This window comes from Pantherophis guttatus, chromosome 8 (genome assembly GCF_059756535.1).
Source record: "Pantherophis guttatus breed Tessera chromosome 8, ASM5975653v1, whole genome shotgun sequence".
Lineage (NCBI taxonomy): Eukaryota > Metazoa > Chordata > Lepidosauria > Squamata > Colubridae > Pantherophis > Pantherophis guttatus.
In genome coordinates this window covers 41,899,478-41,920,232 of record NC_142070.1, presented here as the reverse complement: position 1 = coordinate 41,920,232, position 20,755 = coordinate 41,899,478, and the positions used below count along the sequence as shown (strand labels likewise).

The window sequence follows — 20,755 nt, the reverse complement described above, 5'->3', positions numbered from 1 at the left end:
ACTCATCCTCAGTGTGCTTTCCCTCTCTTGTTAATTTTCGCCCTTTCTTAGGAGCAAAGTGGCGGGGACTTACACAAAAACACTATTAAAGTGGTTTAGAAGACAGGCAAGAACTTGAAATAATTTATTATTTTTTCTCAGTGAATTGGAGTTATGTTAGAATGCTTATTTTACTTATCGCTCCAGAAAACAGGTTTGTCTGGTTTGTATTGTTTCAAACTCTCTAAATGTGGATTGGAGATAATAAAATAATTGTGCTGTGGAATTGGAAGCAGGAAACTAAGCATTCTTAAAAAAAAAAAAAAAAGCTTTTAAATTCCCATGCACTGCATTCAATTCCATAGGATTTGTTTTTAGGGAGAATTTGAAATGTCATACTTATTGATCTGGGAAAAAACTGGTTGAAGTCAGTGGGACTTTGCTTTGGATACACGTGCATAGAATTAATTTCTATCAGTGTTGGAAATAATTCTTTAAACCGGTGTCTCTCAACCTCAACAACTTTAAAGTGGGTGGAGTTCAATTCCCAGAATTCCCCAGCCAGTATGCTGGCTGAAAAATTCTTGGAGTTGAAGTCCACCCACCTTAAAGTTGCTGAGGTTGCGAAACTTGCTTAAACCTATGGTTTAATCATAGCAAAGTTCCTATCAGTAAGTGTAGTTAAACAAACTCAAGGAAGCCCTTGATTTCTTTCTGGCTTGTTTCCCCCTTTACAAGTCAAATTTATAAGCCAAGAAGAATATTTGGTTTATAGACCTGGCAAGGTTGCCATAATGTGTTTTTTTTTATGGCATCCTAGTACAGAGATATCCAACCTGCCTTCCCAAGATTTGTTTCTCTAAAAACTTGAATGTAGCAATAATGAAAACATCCAAATATTGATACCAAGTCAAATTACTAATGTAACAGAAGTGGCATTTAGAAAAAATGCTAAATGCATGACTAAGAAGCATACTGTTATTTATATTTTGATATGAAGGAAATGCTTTTGTACCTTTATTTTTTGCTTGCTGGGTCTGTCTAGCATACTGCTTGAAAGCAACAGACCAACTGTAGCTCAAGTTTTAGTTTGAAAATGATGGATTTTTTTAACTAAGTATTATGCAGCATCTAGGTTAATTGACATAAAATGATAATTCCCTGTTTATACATAACTTTAAGCAAACCACAGATGGAGTTTTGTAGGTTTAACCCTTTTATTTCATGGAGTGATTAAAAAGATGGCATCAGTGTGCTGTTTTTCATGGTTATTCCCAAACTCCTTATTTGTAAATGAAACTACTGTAAGGGTTTCAGGGTCTACATAGCATGATTTCTGGCAACAATACGGAAATGACTTTCCGGTGCTTCTTCCAGATTTTTTAAAAAGATCTTTTTAGTCTAGCCTAGGTTCTGCTATTTCCACATGGAGTTGTAGCCAAGTATCAATCATTCAAAACAGCTTAGTTCTCACGATGAATTTAAGTGCTGCTACCTATTGTAAATGGGATTAATTTTTACACAACCTCCAGAAGATCCATTTTTTTGTTGTTTCTGAAGGAAACTACTTTCACATACTGTAACTATTTTCTCTGGATATTTCCAAACTCTTTTTCAGGTCCTGAAAGAATACAAAAGTCAGATTCGCTATAAAATTTTATCATGAATTTCTTCCATAAATAAGCACTGATATTTTCGGCTGTCTATAACTATAACAAAGATTGATTGGTTGAGGTGTTTCATCTCACAGGATTTCAGGGAGTTCTATAAAAAATGCATAAAGTCCATCAGCATACAATAATAAAGAATAAAAACTGCTGTACCAGTTTATCTAGCCTGAGAGGGCTGGTAAAATCATCCCATTGGCCATTGTATGATTTGACTACTTTTGGCTGGGTTATCTGTACTCAACCATTGCTTTCCTAATTGAGCAATAGCACTTAGACTTATATACCGCTTCACAGTGCTTTAGAACCCTCTTTAAATGGATTACAGAGTCATATTGCCCTGAACAATCTGGGTCCTCATTTTACTGACCTTGGAAGGATGGAAGGCTGAGTCAACCTTGAGCCACTCAGAATCAAACTCCTGGAGTGAGCAGTGAATTAGTCTGCTGTATTGCATTCTAACCACTGCACCACCACGGTTATTTGAGCAAAACTATCTCATCTTCAAAACAAAAATCTTAACAGATTACTTAAAATTGTATTTATTTATTTAGCAAATTTATCCGGCTTCCCATTTCACATAACGTGGCTATGAACAGCGTACAAACAGAGCAATGACAATTTAGTTCTTTCGTATTGGGTATTCACTTTTGTATTCAATCACTATTCATTCAGCATCTGATGTCAGGCATAAGCCCAAAGATGGCACTTTGAAATCCAGTCAAGTCCAATCCTTTAGTTGCTTACCTAATGGATATAATTTTGTCAAACTAAAGCTATGAACTTCTAACTTAGACATATCCTGAGGGATTCTAAGAGGTGGCTGTCCTGAAACTTTTCCCCCCTCTCCGACTCAGCTCAGGATTATGCGGCCTCTTGATTTGGGCCTCTTTCTGAGAAAGCTCTGTGTTGCCAAAAGTCTCTCCCTCTGCTCCTGCATGTACACATTCTATAACATCTACTCATTCTTGATTTCTTTTGCACATACTGTAGGCCCGTGATGGCAAACCTATGGCACAGGTGCCACAGGTGGCACGCGGAGCCATGTTGCCTGGCACGCCAGCTCAGCTCCGGCGCGCATGTGCGCACCAGCCAACTGATTTTCGGGCCTTCTGGGTCCACCAGAAGTAGAGAAACAGGCTGTTTCCTGCGTTCGGAGGGCCTGGGGGAGGGTGTGGAAGGCCCGTTTTTCTTTCTCATTCCAGATCCTCCAGATCCTCTCTATGCATCTGGGGAGGGCGAAAACAGCCTTCCCCACCCCCTCGGAGGCCCGAAACAGCCCGTTTTCCAACTCCCCAGATGCATAGAGAGGATCTGGAGCCAGGTGAGAAAGAAAAACAGGCCCACTGGGCTATCGCATGCCAGGAGCCAGTCGCGTGCGCATGCGTGGGGCACATAGAATTATGGGTGTGGGCATGCACGCGTGAACCTTCCCCGCCCCCCGCCCCTTCCTGGCACACGATGGCAAAAAGGTTAGCCATCACTGCTGTAGGCTATGCATCCCATGCCGTTGTATTCAACTTTTTTGTTCATTTCTCTTAACACATCCAGCTTACTTACATTGACAAAGAAATTTCTTTCAGCAATCTTTAGCCACATATCCCTGTCTGCTACCTTTCTACCAGCATTTGCATTTAAAATTTTTTGTTTCCATCTTTATTAAACATTCAATCAAGGTATCCAGATGTATCTACTTTCTTTAGATGTGTTGCCACATCTAGAGCCAAGGTGGCACAGTGGTTAGAGTGCAGTACTGCAAGCTACTTCAGCTGACTGCTAGCTGCAGTTCAGCAGTTCAAATCACACTGGCTCAAGGTTGACTCAGTCTTCCATCCTTCTGAGGTCAGTAAAATGAGGACGCAGATTGTTGGGGACAATATGCTGACTCTGTAAACTGCTTAGACTATGCACTATGAAGCAGTATATAAGTCTAAGTGCTACTGCGATCTATATATCACTCACAATTGTTGTATCTTCTTTCTGTTAAAAAAACCCCTACCATGGTTTTAAGATACATGAATTTGAAATCAATACTCTTTATTGCATCATACAGCATCTATAACATTCCCTAATCCTTTTCTCTCCTTAGTAGATTGTTGAGTGATTAAGTTATAAGATTTAAGGAATTTTTAAGACTTAAGGAAATTGATTATTCTTTTTAAATCGCTCAGTCACTCATACTCTGGGTCATCTCCCTTACGAACTACTGCAATGTGCTCTATATGGGGTTACTCTAGAAGAATATTCAGAAACTTCAGTGCGTGCAGAATGTGGCCATGCAAGCTATTTTGCACTCCCAAGGATGGCACATGAAACACTTTGCTATGGAAGATACATTAGATAATTGTTTGCTTCTGGATCAAATGCAAGGTGTTGGTTATTACCTTTACTACATGGCATGGGGCCAGGTTACCTAAGAAACCATCTAATCATCGTATCATCCCATCAAACCTGTTCAGGTAGAGAAGTTACGTTATGGATCCGTCACTTTGACTGGTAGGATCCAGAAACTTATCTGTTCCCACCCTCTGGAATACTCTTCATCCAGAGGTGAGACAAGCCTTTGCTCTCCTGGCCTCTTGAAGGAGCTTGAAGGTCTGGCTCTGCCAGCTGGCATGAAGCTCACACTGAGCAGGTGATTGGTGCCCTGGCAGCCTATCTTTTACTTTTTACCTTATTTATTCTTTTATTGATGTGTATTGTATATGGTACTTACATTTTTACATTTAATAGTACACTAACCAGAATCACTTTGTGAGTTAGATGGTTTCTAAATTAGAGATAGGCAACAGTTTTGATCTTCAGATATTACTTTCATAAAGGCCCAAATTTTTAACTTCTATACTATCTGTCTCCATCAATGGAATGTCTAAGTTAGATGATTATTCATCAAACAAATATCAGGACTCTTGACGTAAAAGTTTATGCAGACTTTTATGCTTTTTTCCCTAGAGTAAGTGTGTACTATGTAAATGTGAAATAAGATGAACGCACATTCTATTCATGTTTGTCCTGGTTCAATGATCATAATGCCCCCTAAGGTGTTCAACACTGCATTCAATTTTTTTTAATGCAGTTAACAATCGTCTGTGTGAATAATTTTATGTGGAATCTAGATCTTGTAGTAAACAGCTTATTGGAAACTGCATTAAAGCATATTCCAGCTAACTATTCAAATAAATTTCCTGATAGCGAAAGAGGTATGTACAATCCTTTTATGGCTCATTACTTTGTTGTGGTAAAGGAACTTGTGTGTTCCAGTGTTGCTGGACTATACTTTGGGAGTGAAGACTTCCTGGAGAGTCACCCATGATGGGTGGGTCATGAAAGAGTGGACAGACTAAATATGATCCTGTGGAAAGGAAATGGTAGTTCACTCCAGTATTTTTGTCAAGAAAATTAAAGGTGTGTATGCAACAGGGACTATGACATCATTGTATTTTGAAGAAGAGCCTGCCAGGTTGGAAGACATATAATGAACTAGAAGAGGGCAAATAAAAATAGCTTTGGTACCTACAATGTGACTGGATTAAAGGTGAAAAAGCAGCCAGTGCCAGATGAAGCCAAAAGCTGTTCAGTGCTGCAAAGATATGCATAAGATTATAATGTGGAATATAAAAGCGATGGCGCAAGGCAAACTTGATGTTATCAAAACGGATATTGCATGACTGAACATTGGGAATGTTCAGGGACTTCAAAATTTGAGATAGACTGGAATAAGTCACTTTACATCTGAGAAGCATCAGATTGTCTACTGTGGACAAGAAAATCATAGAAGACATGGAGTAACCATCAATATTAATAAAAAGAGGACAAAGGCAGTCCTCAGATTACAGCACCCCAAATGACAGAATGATTTCAATAGGAGTCCAAGAGAAGGCAATCAAAATACAAAAGAAACAGAAAGGGAACAATTCTATGGCAAATTACCACACTTTGCCAATACAGGAACCAGTAAAAGGATGCAGAAATAGTAGGAGAAAGTTACCAGTAAATATGGTAGTATTTGGAATAATGTAAAAATTTGGCTTTAGTGTATGAAAATAAGTAGGAGACAGGTTAAAAGTTCCTCAAAGAAATATCCATTTTTACACTAAAAACCTTTTTCCAATGACTTAAAATGGTGAATCTGGACATGAAGTTCTTTGGATAGATCAAACTAATCAATCAAGCTGATTATATACTTTGCAAGCAAAGGTGCTGAAGCTTTAGTCAGCCAGCAAAATCAAGATCTTAACTTACTGCAGCTCAGATTGTGAACTCCTCTTTGCAAAATTATAACTTCCAAGAAAACAATTGGATCATTAAGGTACAGCCTACATGGTTATGTGGTAAAGATCAGCAATAGATTTAATGGATTATATTTGATTAACAGAGTACCTCAAAGATCGCAAAATTCATGATGTCTTCAGAGATGAAGCAAAACAAAAAACAAAAAACCCTCTCAAAATGCAGAAAGCAAAAGGCCAGCAAGAAGACTTTTAACTGATGCAGCATTTTGAACCTACTGTATCTAAAGAAAGCAAAAAGCAGAAGAAAATTTGCCTAAATAGATGTTGAATGCTAGAAAAAAGCAGGAAGAAACTACATGGAGATAACTAGAAGAAACTACAAGAAGAAACTTGTAGTTATGAATCAGGAGTGCAAAGAAATTGAAAGTAATAAATCAAATAGGAAGAACAAGATCCAAAAAGATTCCAGAAATAAAAAGAAAACCTTTACAAAGAAGGGCATGATAAAAGACAAAGAAGGCAATGGAGAATGATGTAAAAAAATGATGATGTGGAGGTACCACAGAAATTGATAATATAAAGATCTGGTCAGTTACTAAACTTTTCTTCTGGAAATTAAATCCTAAAAAATTGCTAATAATACTTAGCTTCCAAGATTGATGGAACACCAAAGCAGGCTGTTGTAAAACATTTTAAGAGATGTATTTTTTTTTCCTGGAAAGCTGCAAGCAGAAAACGGAGCAAGATTTACTGATGTCAAATGCCTCACCACATCAATGATTTATTTATTTATTTATTGGTTCGATTTATATGCCGCCCTTCTCTGGAGACTCAGGGTGGCTTACAATGCGTTAAGCAATAGCCTTCATAGTTTTGTATATACCTGCTTAGTAGGGCTTTCGGGCCCCCCTAAACGGTGTTCTTTATATATATATATATATATACACACACAAAGTCAGTTTATTGCCCCCACAATCCGGGTCCTCATTTTACCTACCTCGGAAGGATGGAAGGCTGAGTCAACCTTGAGCCTGGTGAGATTTGAACTTGCAGTAATTGCAGGCAGCTATTTAACAGCACTTTAGTCCGCTGCGCCACCAAGGCTCCTTTAGAAAAGGCTCATTTACTTCTAGGAAAACATCACATTTTGCATGGTAAGAGTTCTGCCTATACTTGCTTTCTTTTACAGCACAGTGCTTTAATGCGCTTACTATGCCTTTAAACTTTTGTGACTTATTTTACAATGTTACGTTTGTTTTTCTTTCGAAGGAGGGTTCCTTTAAAAATAAACTATCGCTTGGATCTAAAGGATCTGTATTTCCTAAATCCAAACCGGTGGAGTTGCCACTGTTTTTTTTCCCCCCCAGGATGAGATCCTGTACAGTACTGAAGCTTTTCGCTGCTTCGTTTGTAATATCACGTATTATATAATAAGAGAAGCGAGAACAAAACTCCGCGTGGGGAGGGGAGAAACCCTGCAGTTTTTCCTCCAACGTCACTCCTTCTCCGTATAATTCAACAGGAAGCATTTAAATCATATATTTTATTTATTTATTTTTATATGCCGCCCTTCTCCGGAGACTCAGGGCGGCTTACAATGCGTTAAGCAATAGCCTTCATACTTTTGTATATTTTTATACAAAGTCAGCTTATTGCCCCCACAATCTGGGTCCTCATTTTACCCACCTTAGAAAGGATGGAAGGCTGAGTCGACCTTGAGCCTGGTGAGAATTGAACTCGCAGTAATTGCAGGCAGCTGGATGTTAAATGCTGCCTTAGTAGGAGGCATTAGCCTCCTACGCCACTCAGGCTCTATATTAAATCTGGCCCGCGACAGTCTTACCGATTGGCAAGCAATAGGGATTGCTTTCTGCCTTAATAACGTCTCTCTTACTGCACACTGATTGCCTTCAGTTGGCGTAAAAGACAAGCCCCCCTCCGCCCCCGCTTCTGGTTGGGCCAGGTAGCGAGGAATGCCGTGACGTCACCGGGAGAGGCAGGTGCGGCCAGTCCCTCAAGGCACAAGAAAAAGGTACTCCCTTTCAGTGGCCGGCCGGGGATTGAGCACGCGCACTAGACAGAAAACGGACCAAAGGCAAAGGGAGGAGGGAAAGGAGTGAGTGAAAAAGGGAGAAAGAGCGCGCCCCGCGTGCGCGCATAGGCTCAACGCACCAGCTCCAGAAGTGGTCGCTGAGGGAAGCGTCCTGCAGTAGCTATTGAAGATAAACCCAAGTTGTGCTGGAGCTGCGCTTTGAAGAGCAGCTCCGGGCGCGATAGGTGAGTGCTTTGGGTCATTCCGTGGGCTGCAAAAGGGTGAGGAAGAGGATGTTCTGGCTACCCCTTCATCCCCTGGCCCCTTGCTGGGCTGCGACGCGGCGGGTGCAGGCGGGGAGGCGGGGGTGGGGAACAAGTTTTTGCTCTAGAGCAGTGTTTCTCAACCTTGGAAGCTTGAAGATGGGGGGACTTCAACTCCCAGAATCCCCCAGCCAGCGTTGAGAAACACTGCTCTAGACCTTGGGAGGGGGGGAGTGCTGGAGGTGTCTTTCCGCGTCCCCTCTGCCCGGGCAAAGGCTGAACTTTCGCGTGGGAAGGAAAGTTGGGGGGGGGGTTTGGTGTTTTTTTTTCCGGGTCGGCTGGCTGAGCTCTGCGGCGGGGGCGACAGCGAGCGAGGGTCCCTTGTCTCCGGACCTGGGAGACGCCGGCGGGCCAATAGGAAGCGCGGCAGCGGAGACGGGGGGTTCTCATTGGAAGGGGGAGCCGACGGTTCTGTCCCTTGCCCGGCAGCTCGCACTGCGTCCTGTCCTCGCGCTTCTCCGGAGGCTCTTGGCAGAGTGGGAACCGCTGCTGCGGCTGCCTCTGGGAAAGGACTGCAGTCCCGGCGAAGTCTTCTGCGGCTCGGCTCGGCGGGTCCTGACTCCTGAGCTCCTGCCGCCGCCGCGGTGCCCTCAAACTGAAGGGGGTCAAACGGGAGCGCGCAAATTAACAAGCCATGACTTTCCTTCTCCCCCCCCCCCCCCCCCGCACGGCTAAGGGCTTAAGAGCAAAGTTGGCAAGGATGTCACGGCTGGTCAAAGGGCTCCTTGGATTGATCTCTATTGCGCTTGCGCGAAACCGCCAAGTATGTGGAAAGCGACCTGGCCGGGTGTTGCAGTTTTTAAAATGAGAGGAAAGCAATCCTCTAATCCACCAATGAACGAACGCCCTAACCCGTACCTTATTTTCAGAGTTGACATATATTAGTGGATGTGTTGTGACCGCTGAGTTTAGAAGGCCCCTTTCACTTCTTCCTTTCTTTTCCTAAATGGCAGAAAGGTCCCAAGAGGAAGGGGAAGCCAAGCGATGCCCTCAGTTGCCAAGAAGTGGTTCAGATTTCATCCTCCTCTTGGACTTCCCTAAAAGCTTTTATTTATTCATCCTGTAAAAAGCACATCTGTGAAACTTAGATATACTAAAAGTGCATATGGCTTATTAATTGGTTCTTTCTCGATTGCTTTTGGTCATTCGCTTAAAATATTCTCATGGGTTTATTGAGAAAGGCTGAAAGGGGGTCTCAATTTGGATCCCAGAAAGAAAAGTTGAGTTCAAAAGTTCCTGCTTCAGCTTTCTGTGTAAAGTATTTTTTTTTTCCTTGAAGGGTGGCTGCTACGAAGAGAAATTATGGTCTGAGTATGAAACATTTTATCTGTTAGAATCAGTATGCAGAATAATAAAATATCTTCATTGAGTTCAGTGGCAACACTAAACAATTGAGCAGGTATAGTTTCTAGCAAGTTTAGAATTGGTTGTCCCTGGTGACAAATGTAAACAATGAAAGATCTATGATTCTGGTCCTGTAAATTCTCTCCCTGCCCTTTTTGCTGATGTCCTTAATAAATATTCTGGACAATTTGGTCTCCCTCTTAACAGCTTTTAGCTTAGAAAGTTTCTGAGTTAGAAAGTGCTGCTGTGAATAAAGATAATTTCCATGTTCCCCATGCTATTCTTGCATCAAATTGCTTCTGTGCAGCTTTCTTTCACCCAGGCTAATTAAGATCAGGTTTACTCATCACAGTAAATGATAGCCAGGACAGGGTTTGTATTGAACCTGGTTATAATTAACTGATACTTTATCTCTTCCATCCATGCATTTAACATATGCAGAAAAGTTCAAAGGGACACAGCAGAATTTTAGAACCAAGAATGGAATTTCTAAAGATTGTAGAAGAAAGAGACAATTTCAAGGTGACTTGCTTAGGGCTGTAAACCAAGCTTATGAACCAAACTGTAAAATGAACTGCTTTGTGTGATGCTCCAGGCTATGGATGATTGTGTGATTAAAACAAGTGGCTTGGATATGCTTACTAGCTTTTAGTTAAGAGAAATTGTCAGATATGCAGATTTCTGGCTTTCTGAAAAGTGTCAGGTTGCACTCTGCATTTCTTTCACATCCAATGAAATGCCCTTTCTCCTGCAACAGGGTTTCCCAACCTTGGCAATGATAAGACACCTGGACTTCAACTTCCAGAGTTCTGAGAGTTGAAGTCTGTACATTGTAATGGTGTCAATATTGGAGAAACTGTATCCTACAGAGACAGTTGCATTCTTAACTCATATCTCCTTTACCATTTTTAAGCATTCTGCAGTGCTGAATAGTGAACATAGCAAAGAATAGTGACTTCCAGTAGGATCACAATTGTACACACTACAGGTGGTCTTCTAGCTGAATGAGGAAACCAGTGGTGTCTTCAGCTGGCCAACATGGAAGGAGATTATGCCGCCTCTTCCCCTGCATTTCATAATGAAGAAGAAACCATTCATTCTCTGGAGAACCTTGAAAAGTAATTCCGTGATCAACTCAGAAAGTTTGAGGTGTGTGTGTCTGTGTGTGTGAGAGAGAGAAATTGGGGAGGCCAGGTGCCATTTTGAGTTTTGATTACAAAAACTGAGGTAGTATTTCTGACCAATGGGAAACTACAATATTTTCCCTATAGTTCCAAAGGAAATGCTGCAAAATTATTTTTGAAAGGTTTCTTCTGGAAAAATAGTTGAGTTGCAAGATAATTGGCTTGGCTTACAAAGACTTCTGCAATTTCAGGGTATTGTGGGGGGAAAGAAACTTGGATTGGTGAACCCCTTGTATGTCTTATACATTAATGTTAATTTGCAAATTTAGACATGCAATCATATAGTACGAAGTCCTTTATAAATAAAAATTGATGTAAAATGCATAATTCTCTAGAATTTCAATATAATTTTCAGTCTTAACAATGTTCAATATTCTAATGTTTTTCCAACATTTTTTCCTTGGGAAAAAAAATCAACTTTAATAATAATACACATGAAGAACCACTTGAATACTATCTGCATTGACAAAATTACTGATGGTCAGTTGTAAAAGGCAATTTACTTGGAACAGCTTACATCTTGCTACATCCTCTAACAACATCAAATAACATTAGCCTTGTAACCAACTAGCTGGAAGTAAGGATAAAAAATAGATCTCTTAAAAAGCAAGTTTTTGTTCACAAGTAAAGGCAAACTTCTCTCTTCTCATTTTACTGCAAAAGTCTATAAAAGTACTTTGATAGCTTAATATTTGTCTTCTTCATAGTTATCTGCCTGATTTAGTTAATGACTGGATTCCTAAATTATGTTAAGGATTTTCATATTTTGGGTTTTCATGTTGAATTTGGAATCTAGTTATTGTAATATATAAACCATGGCATGTTATAGTGTATAAATAAGGAAGGTTGGTCTTCACTAACTAACCTATTTTTATCCGTTCTGGAAGGGGATATTGTCTTTGATATTTTTTTTTGTCCTATATTATTTATAGTATCAGTATAGTACACAGAAGCGACTGGAAACATTTTAGTGATAGAAACATGTAGATTAATGGAATTGATTTAAAAGAATTACAAAAGAAGCTAGTAACATCTGTTTCATTGCTCAAGTTTAAGGAACTTAATATTTCTACCATATTTAGGAAGATGTGATCTACTTGAATCAGTTTATATATTTCCTGACAAGCCAGGTATTGTTCTTTGAACATGGGGGATAGTCTGTGAATTTTGAAAGTTCTAAAAAGATTGGAAGGTCAGAAATCATTGAAGCCCAATTATTAATTGTATCCTTAATAACTAAGCTACAATTGGTCTGTGGATACTATGGATCCCATAAGATACTAGTGAGTATCAGAAGGGTTCAGTATGCAATTTTTATTTTGTGGAATTCTGGGAGTTGATGTCCACACATCTTGAAGTTGCTAAGATTGAAAAACTTGCCTTAGAGTAACAGGAGCTTGCAAAACAAAAACTTATTCAGACATGCTTAAAACAGATCTTGAACTGTTTGCCTCTTTCCTGTAGGATTAAAATGTAATAAACAAGGCATTTTGCTAGTAGTCAACTGTTTAAACATGATGACTTCTACCAAATTATTGTGCCTTTTGACTGGTAGTTTGATTAGGCAGCTTGGAAAAATGCTTAGTTGCTTTGAGTACTTGTACTTCCTTTTGTTTCTATTTATATAAAACCCTGCTGGCAAAGATACAGGAACCAGAAAGGGCACTCACTTTGAATCTGATATCATTGTTTTGAATGACTTCTTGAGGCTCACTAAGAAGTTAAAGGATCAGAAATGATTTTAAACCCTGTTAGCTTAAACACTTACCCGGTAATCACTTTGAAGACATGAAACACAATAATCTCTGGATTTAATCAGTTTATTCAAGACAGTAAGTGCCCTGCTTCAGAATGCTGGTATCTATAATGCCACTAAGTTAAACATTTTCAGGCACAATTTGTAAATTTGTAACAGTAACTTTATTGCTGATTAGCCCATAAACCATATTAAAATACAGACTATAAAACACAGAATGTTAATATGTAAAAATGGAATAAAAACAAACAAAAAAATGCAAATCATATTTATATATCACCTCTACAATTAACCCCAATCAGGCCCACATTTTCGGATCTCAGCTACTTTATTCAAATAAAGGGCTGTATTATATGTGATTTTTGAATTATGATCACCCATAAAATATGTTTTAATATAAGGATCCCAAGTGGTTGTTTATCTAATTTGCAGTCCAAGATAGTGATATCTCTGTCTCTCATACAATTATAAATTTGTCATTAAAATCAGGTTACTTTATATATTTTAATCTTATTAAAATATGCAGGTATCAAGGAAGAATTTATGTTAAAATTAATATCAACATTGCTGTCATTTCAGTATCTCATAATGTTTGGTTGGTGTTTGTACTACATGAGGAATGTTGCATTCAGATTGTAGGGTAAAGAATGGAACTCAATTCTGATTAAACAGGCTTTTTTCATAATTCTATTTATTATTTTTAACAATGATTAAAGACTCACATTTAGTAAGATGGCCTATATAACTTTGAATAATATAAATAATAAATTATCCAGTTAATGCTTATTTATAAGCTTGAATATAGTCAGACATCATGCCCTGTAATTTGCTTAGTTATGACTTATTTAGTAAAGCCCATTGGCTGAACTCATACAACACACTTTAAACATGCAGCATTCATGGTTTGCAAACCAGAATTGGTGATTCATACAGCAAGCCAGTTCAAAAGAAAACAAATATATTTTGGCTTTTCATGATGTGCATGCTAGCCACACACAAGCTGATTTTCAGCTCAAATTAATTTGTTGGAAACCATGTACAAACTGGTTCTAAAATGACCAGATTAGAAACAGATCCAAATGTGAGTAATGTTCAACAAAACCAATACATTTTGGTTGAACATACAATTGCTGCTGTTTTTTATCAAGTTTTTGCTGAAATATGATGAAAAATATATAGCATGTCCTCACTATAAAGAGCTAATTATTTGTAGTTGGAATTTCATTGTTTTAATAATGTAGTACTTGATTTTTTATTTGTTTCAAAGGAAGGAAGCAAATCTTGACAAGGCTTTGTTCTAGATCTTCAAAATGTTTGCGGAGAAATCTGTGTGTAGCTGTTTCATACACGCACTATCAGACTCTCACTTCTTATATTGTTGATATCAATTGTTGAACAATCCAGTAATATACAAGCTCTGACAATTTATCATTGTTTGCATTTATCCAGGAAACAATGTCACATATACCAGAGGTGATATTTCTTAAGCAACATAGAAGAGAGTTTGATTTAGATAAAACTGTGACCAAATATGAATAATTTCTCACTGTGTTACTTCTCTATCCAGTTCATTTCAATTGGCAAATGTTCAACATCACTGAATTTTTGAATTTAATTGGGATTAATAAACGAGGACTCTTCTGTATGGCTGCTGTTTTCAGTCCTGCTATCTCACCACTGATTTAGTTTAACCTATTATAGCTCTTGCCATCACCATATTCAAACTTGAGATCTTGTGTGTGAAACAGTTGCCCCTCCAGCAAACTGGTAGAGGATGGCAAGAATGCCAGCCAGCACCCAGCCTTTTCCTGTCCTTGCACTTAGCTTGCCATGTGATGGAATTTTTTTCTGCTATTATTTCAAATAAATAAAACAATCGTGTTTGAGAAACAATACCAAAATTGTCTTTCTACTTAGTTTAGTAACATTGATGGGACAGCTCTGAGGCATCAGCCTTAACAGAAGGACAGAGATGGAAGGTGAAATGCAAGAAGAGTTTGCAGCAATGGAAAATAGGCTGCCACTAATTACAGAATTGTTTTTCCAGCCACTTCTTCTGTGAGGTAGTTGAGATGGTTTCTTCAAAAGAAACAGTTTTTCTTTTGAAGAACAGTGATGATGTGGGTGCAGAGAGATGCAGCTCAGGCATAAAAGCAAACACACTATCATTTTATGGAAGTTGCTTGAGTTAAAGAAAATATAATTGAGAAGTAGGAATCTCTTCATTTCAAAATGTTACAAATGAATGGCAGACTCAACAACATGCTAAATTGATCATCCACCGAGCCTTTCATTCTCCACTCAAGATTATTTAGGCCAGCATTTTCCCTTAATTTGGTAAACTTGTCTGTGTTTTCTTTCACATCCTAATAGATGTTCCCTGCCTTGGCGATGCCAGCTTTTGAATGATAGTATTGTCTTCCTTTTTTACAAGCTTACCAGCTTAAAACATTTTTTTCATTCAACATTTTCATAAACATTCTGCAATTAATTAAAAAGGCTAATTAAAAATGTTAATTCTATTAAGAGCATTATTAATAAAACAACATAAAGGAATGTATCCCTAATTTTCCTTACTTTTTCTACCTTTTTCATGTGGTATCCCAAAATCTTATGTCTGCATTTTTTTAAATTCTATGCTTGTTTCTATAATGGCATTTGGTTTTCTTGCAGACTAGATGACTGAGAATCCTCCATAGACATTTTCTTCACTTGTTTTCTTTTTCTTCATGAATGAATTAGAAAATCATTTTTCGCTTGAAGGAAAATAATTAGTATTTTTATCACTTAAATTAGAATGTATTTTCTTCTTCATTCACTACTATATTTTTCTAATTTAATCACATTTCTGCCTTAATTTACAAGTACATCTTTTCTCCTTCATCTTACTGAAGTTTCTAAAGTGATGTCAATCAACTAAGGACAGATTTACATTCTTTGTTATTCTTCCAGTATCAAATAATACTCATATCAAATGTGTGTAAAGCATACTAGAAACATATTTTCAAAAGGATAGAAAAAGTTAGATTAAAATACTGGATCAAATTTTTAACATTTTAAGGAGTCATTTAGCAAATAACTGTCAAAACTGTTGGATTGTTCCCAGTTTACTAGAAAACATTGCTATAAAAGTTTATGAAATCATTCTTCAAATAAGTAGATCTCTACTGTATGTCAACAGCTTAGAAAGTATTTATGTTATCCATACGCTCATACTAAGGTGTGTTGAATAAGGACAGATTACTGTGTAAGATCTTGCATGTGATGGCTTTATTATTATAATTCCTACATTAAAACAATATCTCTTTTTAATTGCTGTACACCATTTTACTGAAATCAAGAATTTCATTCACATATAGATATATTGATGTTTCACTCAAAGGGAACTGTCTACTGTAATCTAAGGACAGTACAGCTCCATACGCCTGAAAATCAATGTACAGGTAATCCTTGAGCAGTTGCTTAGTGACTGAATTTACCTGAAAGGGGGAGACTTAAGACTTAGATCCAGAGTCCCAATAGTTCCAGTGGTCACATGACTGCACTGTTGGTGCTTGCCATCACAGCCATATTGATGGCCATTTGTAGCATAACTTGATCACATGACCACTTTTTACAATGGTTTCCTCAAAAATCAGCATTTAATTACTGTTTTCAGCAAAACCTTTCCATAGCAAACAATGGATTTAATTAATGACTGCCATAAAAACATTGAAAAATTGGATTGGTCATGTGCACAATCTGTTTTACAACCATTATGACTTGCAATTATAATGGGCAGGCTCCACTGTGGTCATTCTCAAGGACTACCTGTATCTATACATTGTCTACATTTATGACATTTATTTTGACCAACATTTATATTGTATGAAGCTTCATAGAATAAGTAATAAATCCTGTCATAAAGTCAGTTATTAAATCCAAAACACTTCTTTCAAATTCAGTCATTTTTTTATATCCAAAGTTAACTGGAATGATTATAATTAAGTATTTCCATTTCCTCAATGAATTACTATTTCACATATAGATAATGCTTTGATCTGAAATAGCATTGTGAAATTTTATTTTAATATTTTATATTTAGATTGCTTAATAAAAGTGGTATATATTAAAGCAGAGATTAAAAAATCAACATATTTAGAGAGATGTGAGAATTTCTATGTTTTAAGATTGGTCATTCAAGAGCCTTGGTAGTACAGTGGACTAAAGCATCCTGTTATTAACACCAGCTGCCTGCAATTTACTGCTGGTTCGAATCTCTCCAAGGCTCAAGGTTGACTCAGCCTTCCATCCTTTCTAAGGTAGGTGAAATGAGGACCCAGTTTGTGGGGGCAATAAGCTGACTTTGTATAAAATATACAAAAGTATGAAGGCTATTGCTTAACGCATTGTAAGCCGCCCTGAGTCTCCGGAGAAGGGCGGCATATAAATCAAATTAAAAAAAAAAAAAGTTTTACTAATTATATAAAGATCTTCATGACCTATCTTCTCCCAATCAGATATGATATAAACACACCAGCATTTTACTTTGTTCAATAAATTTATAATTATAGGTTTTACCTACTTTTTGGAGGTTTATCTGTGAGAAAAAAAATGGATTTTATGGGGATCATTTTTTCAACTACAGGTAGTCCTCAACTTACAACTGCAGTTGAGCCCAAAATTAATGTTGTTAAGTGAAAAATTTGTTAAGTGAATTTGTCTCATTTTATGACTTTTCTTGCCACATTTGTTAAGTGAATCACTGCAGTTGTTAAATTAGTAATATGGTTATTAAATGAATCCAGTTCCCAATGAATTTGCTTGTCAGAAGGTCGCAAACTGACTCCTGAACACTGTAAACGTCATAAATATGAATCAGTTAAGCATCTGAATGTAAATCACACGACCATTGGGATGTTGCAATGGTCATAAATGGTCATAAGTCGCTATTTTCAGTGCCATTGTAACTTTGAATGATCACTAAATGAACTGTTGTAAGTCAAGGACTACCTGTAGTGAGCAATAGATGGCTACAAAGTTAAATTAGAAGATTGCTGTTCCATCTTCTTTGCTTGGCAATTTTAAAACTGCAGAATTTTTTAAAAACAGAAAATGATAACCAATATCCTTGGGTCAAGCTCTATGATTTCATTGTAACAGTTCTTAGGTCCCTATCCTATATTTAAAAAAATTAATTTATGCTACTGATGTTCATGATAAAGTATTCTGCTATAGGCCTTTATTATATTGCTTGAAATATTTGTTGACGTATTTCTTCTCTATTCCTATGTACATGCATTGATGTTGATTATAACTCCAAGTGCTGTAATGTAAAGACGGTTGGTAGTTATCGACATGGCTATTTGCTAAAGCTGAATTGAACTGATTGTGGCAAAGTGTACATTGTAGCTGTTTGACATATGAAATTAAACACCTGCACACTTATCTGCAGTGCTGGTGGGACTCAAGAGTAAAAATTGCATGAGACTTTTTACAGTGTAATTAAATAAAGGTAGACTAAGCATATTGATGGGAGAGAGAGAGATTCTGTAGAGGTCATTCCGTAATACCCGTAGAAGTTATATTTAGGTCTTGTGTATAACAGAGTCCAGCTAGAGTAAAGCTGCTATTAATATAGTTAAGTTATTTATATGCAACGTTTTGTAGTAAGAAGATAGTAATATTGCTTCTCCCAGTCTCTTAGACACTGATTCAAGATCACTGGAATTATTCCTTTGCCACCAGTACTCGCCACTACTATTATGGTTATTTATGAAGGTGAACAATCAGGCTAAACAGTAAAATTCAACTTGTTTAGCAAGCTTTCTATAGCCTTACAAAATGAAATTCTGCTTGTTGACTTGCTAAGAAAAACACTGTTCATGCAGATTGTTTGTATGAAGAATAAATGAAGCTTAGTGAATTAAGGACCTAATCTACTGTTTCTCAATCTTAACAATCTTAGGTTCTGTGGACTCCAACTCCCAGAATTCCCCAGCCAGCATACTTAAAGTTGCTAAGATTGAGAAACACCTAATATTTTGGAAATATATAAAGTAGTTGTGGATATTTTACTCAGATATGATATCTGTGTAAAATAGGCATGAGCAGGTTTCAAATATAGTCTAATGTTCTTGGACAATCTAAAATTTACCAGTCAGAGACTGGTACAAACAGGATATGGCTGAGATTAAATAATGCTGAGCCAAGAATCTGTTCTGAATACTAGAATTAAATGTTCAAAGTCTTTAAGTAGTAAAGCCTGATGGCTGCTCTTATTAACTTAACAAGACTTGTTTACTCCCAATTAGTTACTACAAACCATATCATGACCTATATTAAACGATATACTATACTAAATTTGCAAATTTGGAAAAGACTGTTGGGTTATAATATTTATTAAATTTATATGCTGCCCACCTTACTGTTGAAGTGACACTCTATAGTATTGTAAGTAAAGGGTTCTGGGACAAATCTTTCTATGAAAAAGATGGGTTTTCCTCTGACCCACAACTGAAAGCTATGAGAGATGAGTGGTATGGTAATAAACAGAATAATAAACAACAAACAGAAATAGAGATCTGTTTTGTTTATGTGACCCACCAGTATATGTAAATCATTAATGATCTGACACCATATTTTATTTAATAGTAACAGAGTTGGAAGGCACCTTGGAGGTCATCTAGTCCAACCCCCTGCTCATGCAGGAGACCTATACTAGGGATTTGAACCGCCAAACTGCTAACCTTTCTGATGGACAAGCTCAGCATCTTAGCCACTGAACCACCTAAATAGGAGATAGCAAGTTGGAATATTGCTAATACATAGTCTACAAATATATGAAAATTGTCATAGAAGCAGGAGTAGATTTTCTCTCTACTCCTCAAAAGGGCAGGACCAGAACAAATGGGTTAAAATTAAAGGAACAAGATTCGGGTTAGTCTCAAGAGGAACATGTTGACTGTACAAACTGTCAGTCCCTATGTTTATGGTAGTACATTGTAATGGACTATTTCCTTCATCCAAGTGTCCCAAAAATCATACTGAGAATATGAACCTAATTAGAATATTAGGGTTTCCTAGGCAGAAGGAATAATATTAAGCAGGTGGAATGTATAGAAGTCTAGACAAGACGGGTGGCACACAAATTAAATAAATACATAAGCACGAGCTTGCATTCAAAATCTCACTAAATTAACTATTTTTAATTAACTTTTGGTGGAAAGGGGTGAAAAACTCAGGATCTACCAGTTCTTCTAACATGGGTATACATTTCACATATACTGTAAATCAGAATTTCTTCCAATCACTGTAGCAGTTACAAAAGAAAAGAGCATAAATCAAAACTCAGGGTTCAGTTTTGTGAAGTTTGTTTAAATCATCTTCTGTGGTTGGGTGTAGAAGAGAGAAAAGTGCATGTTCAAAATTTAAAATGATTTCACTTTATTTTCTTGTAGGTCCTAGGCCTTAAGAGTCCATTCTTGACTATTTTATGCTGGAAAAGAAAATGGACATCCTGTTTTCCATTAATGAGCAACAGTAGCCTAACAAATCTCAATTTAAGGAGAGAACTAACACTCAGTTTTGTACCTTATATATAATTCTGTTGAAAAGTGTCTGACCATTTAAAATAACTGCTATAATTGTCTCAGACCAAGAATGTAAATGCTGCACAATGCCACAAAATTACTTTCCCCTTTTTCAGATTAAAGAGTTTAGAAAATTGCCTTCTCTAGCAGTCACTAAACAACATGGAATACCAGCAGTCTGCTGTCCTCTGCTCTTAAGTGTGCACTGGGCTGTTCACTTTACCAAGCTCTTTTTTCTGTATGTAAGTGAAATAGCAGAATTAGCTGTTGCTGGAGGCTATTGGATATCTATGTGTTACATCCTTATTTAAAAGCCATGAAAAGCTTTGCAAGAATTACTGGACCTTATATTGCTGGCAGACAACTAGCCCTTGATGTAGGGTTGGCAGCTAGTCCCAGGAAAATTCTTCTGCTAGAAAAAAGTTATTAAATTCTGCCTTGTTACTGCTGCACTACTGAACTGCTGAATCCACCCTGTCTCATGAGAGGAGCCTTTGTAACAGGAAAAAAAAAATCCACATTTTTCTTGCTCTAGTATTTTGTAATGTGCTGAAGTATGCTAGCAGTAAGATCTACAAACTGGAGAGAATTAAACAAATACAGGGAAGAAAAGGGAAGATGAAAACAAAAGGAAAATATTACTTTTAAATGTTGATATTTGTTGTTA

At 37.4% G+C, this 20,755-nt stretch overlaps 1 protein-coding gene across 2 annotated transcripts in view; it reads left to right on the top strand.

The window, feature by feature from the left end:
* Positions 1 to 7,733: 7,733 nt before the first annotated feature.
* Positions 7,734 to 20,755, top strand: part of MTUS1 (microtubule associated scaffold protein 1) — a 110,631-nt gene continuing 97,609 nt past the window's right edge. For both annotated transcript variants that reach the window (XM_060686794.2, XM_060686793.2), the window contains exon 1: positions 7,734 to 8,155. The gene's annotated coding sequence lies outside the window, so the exon portion shown is untranslated. The remainder of the gene's footprint in view (positions 8,156 to 20,755) is intronic.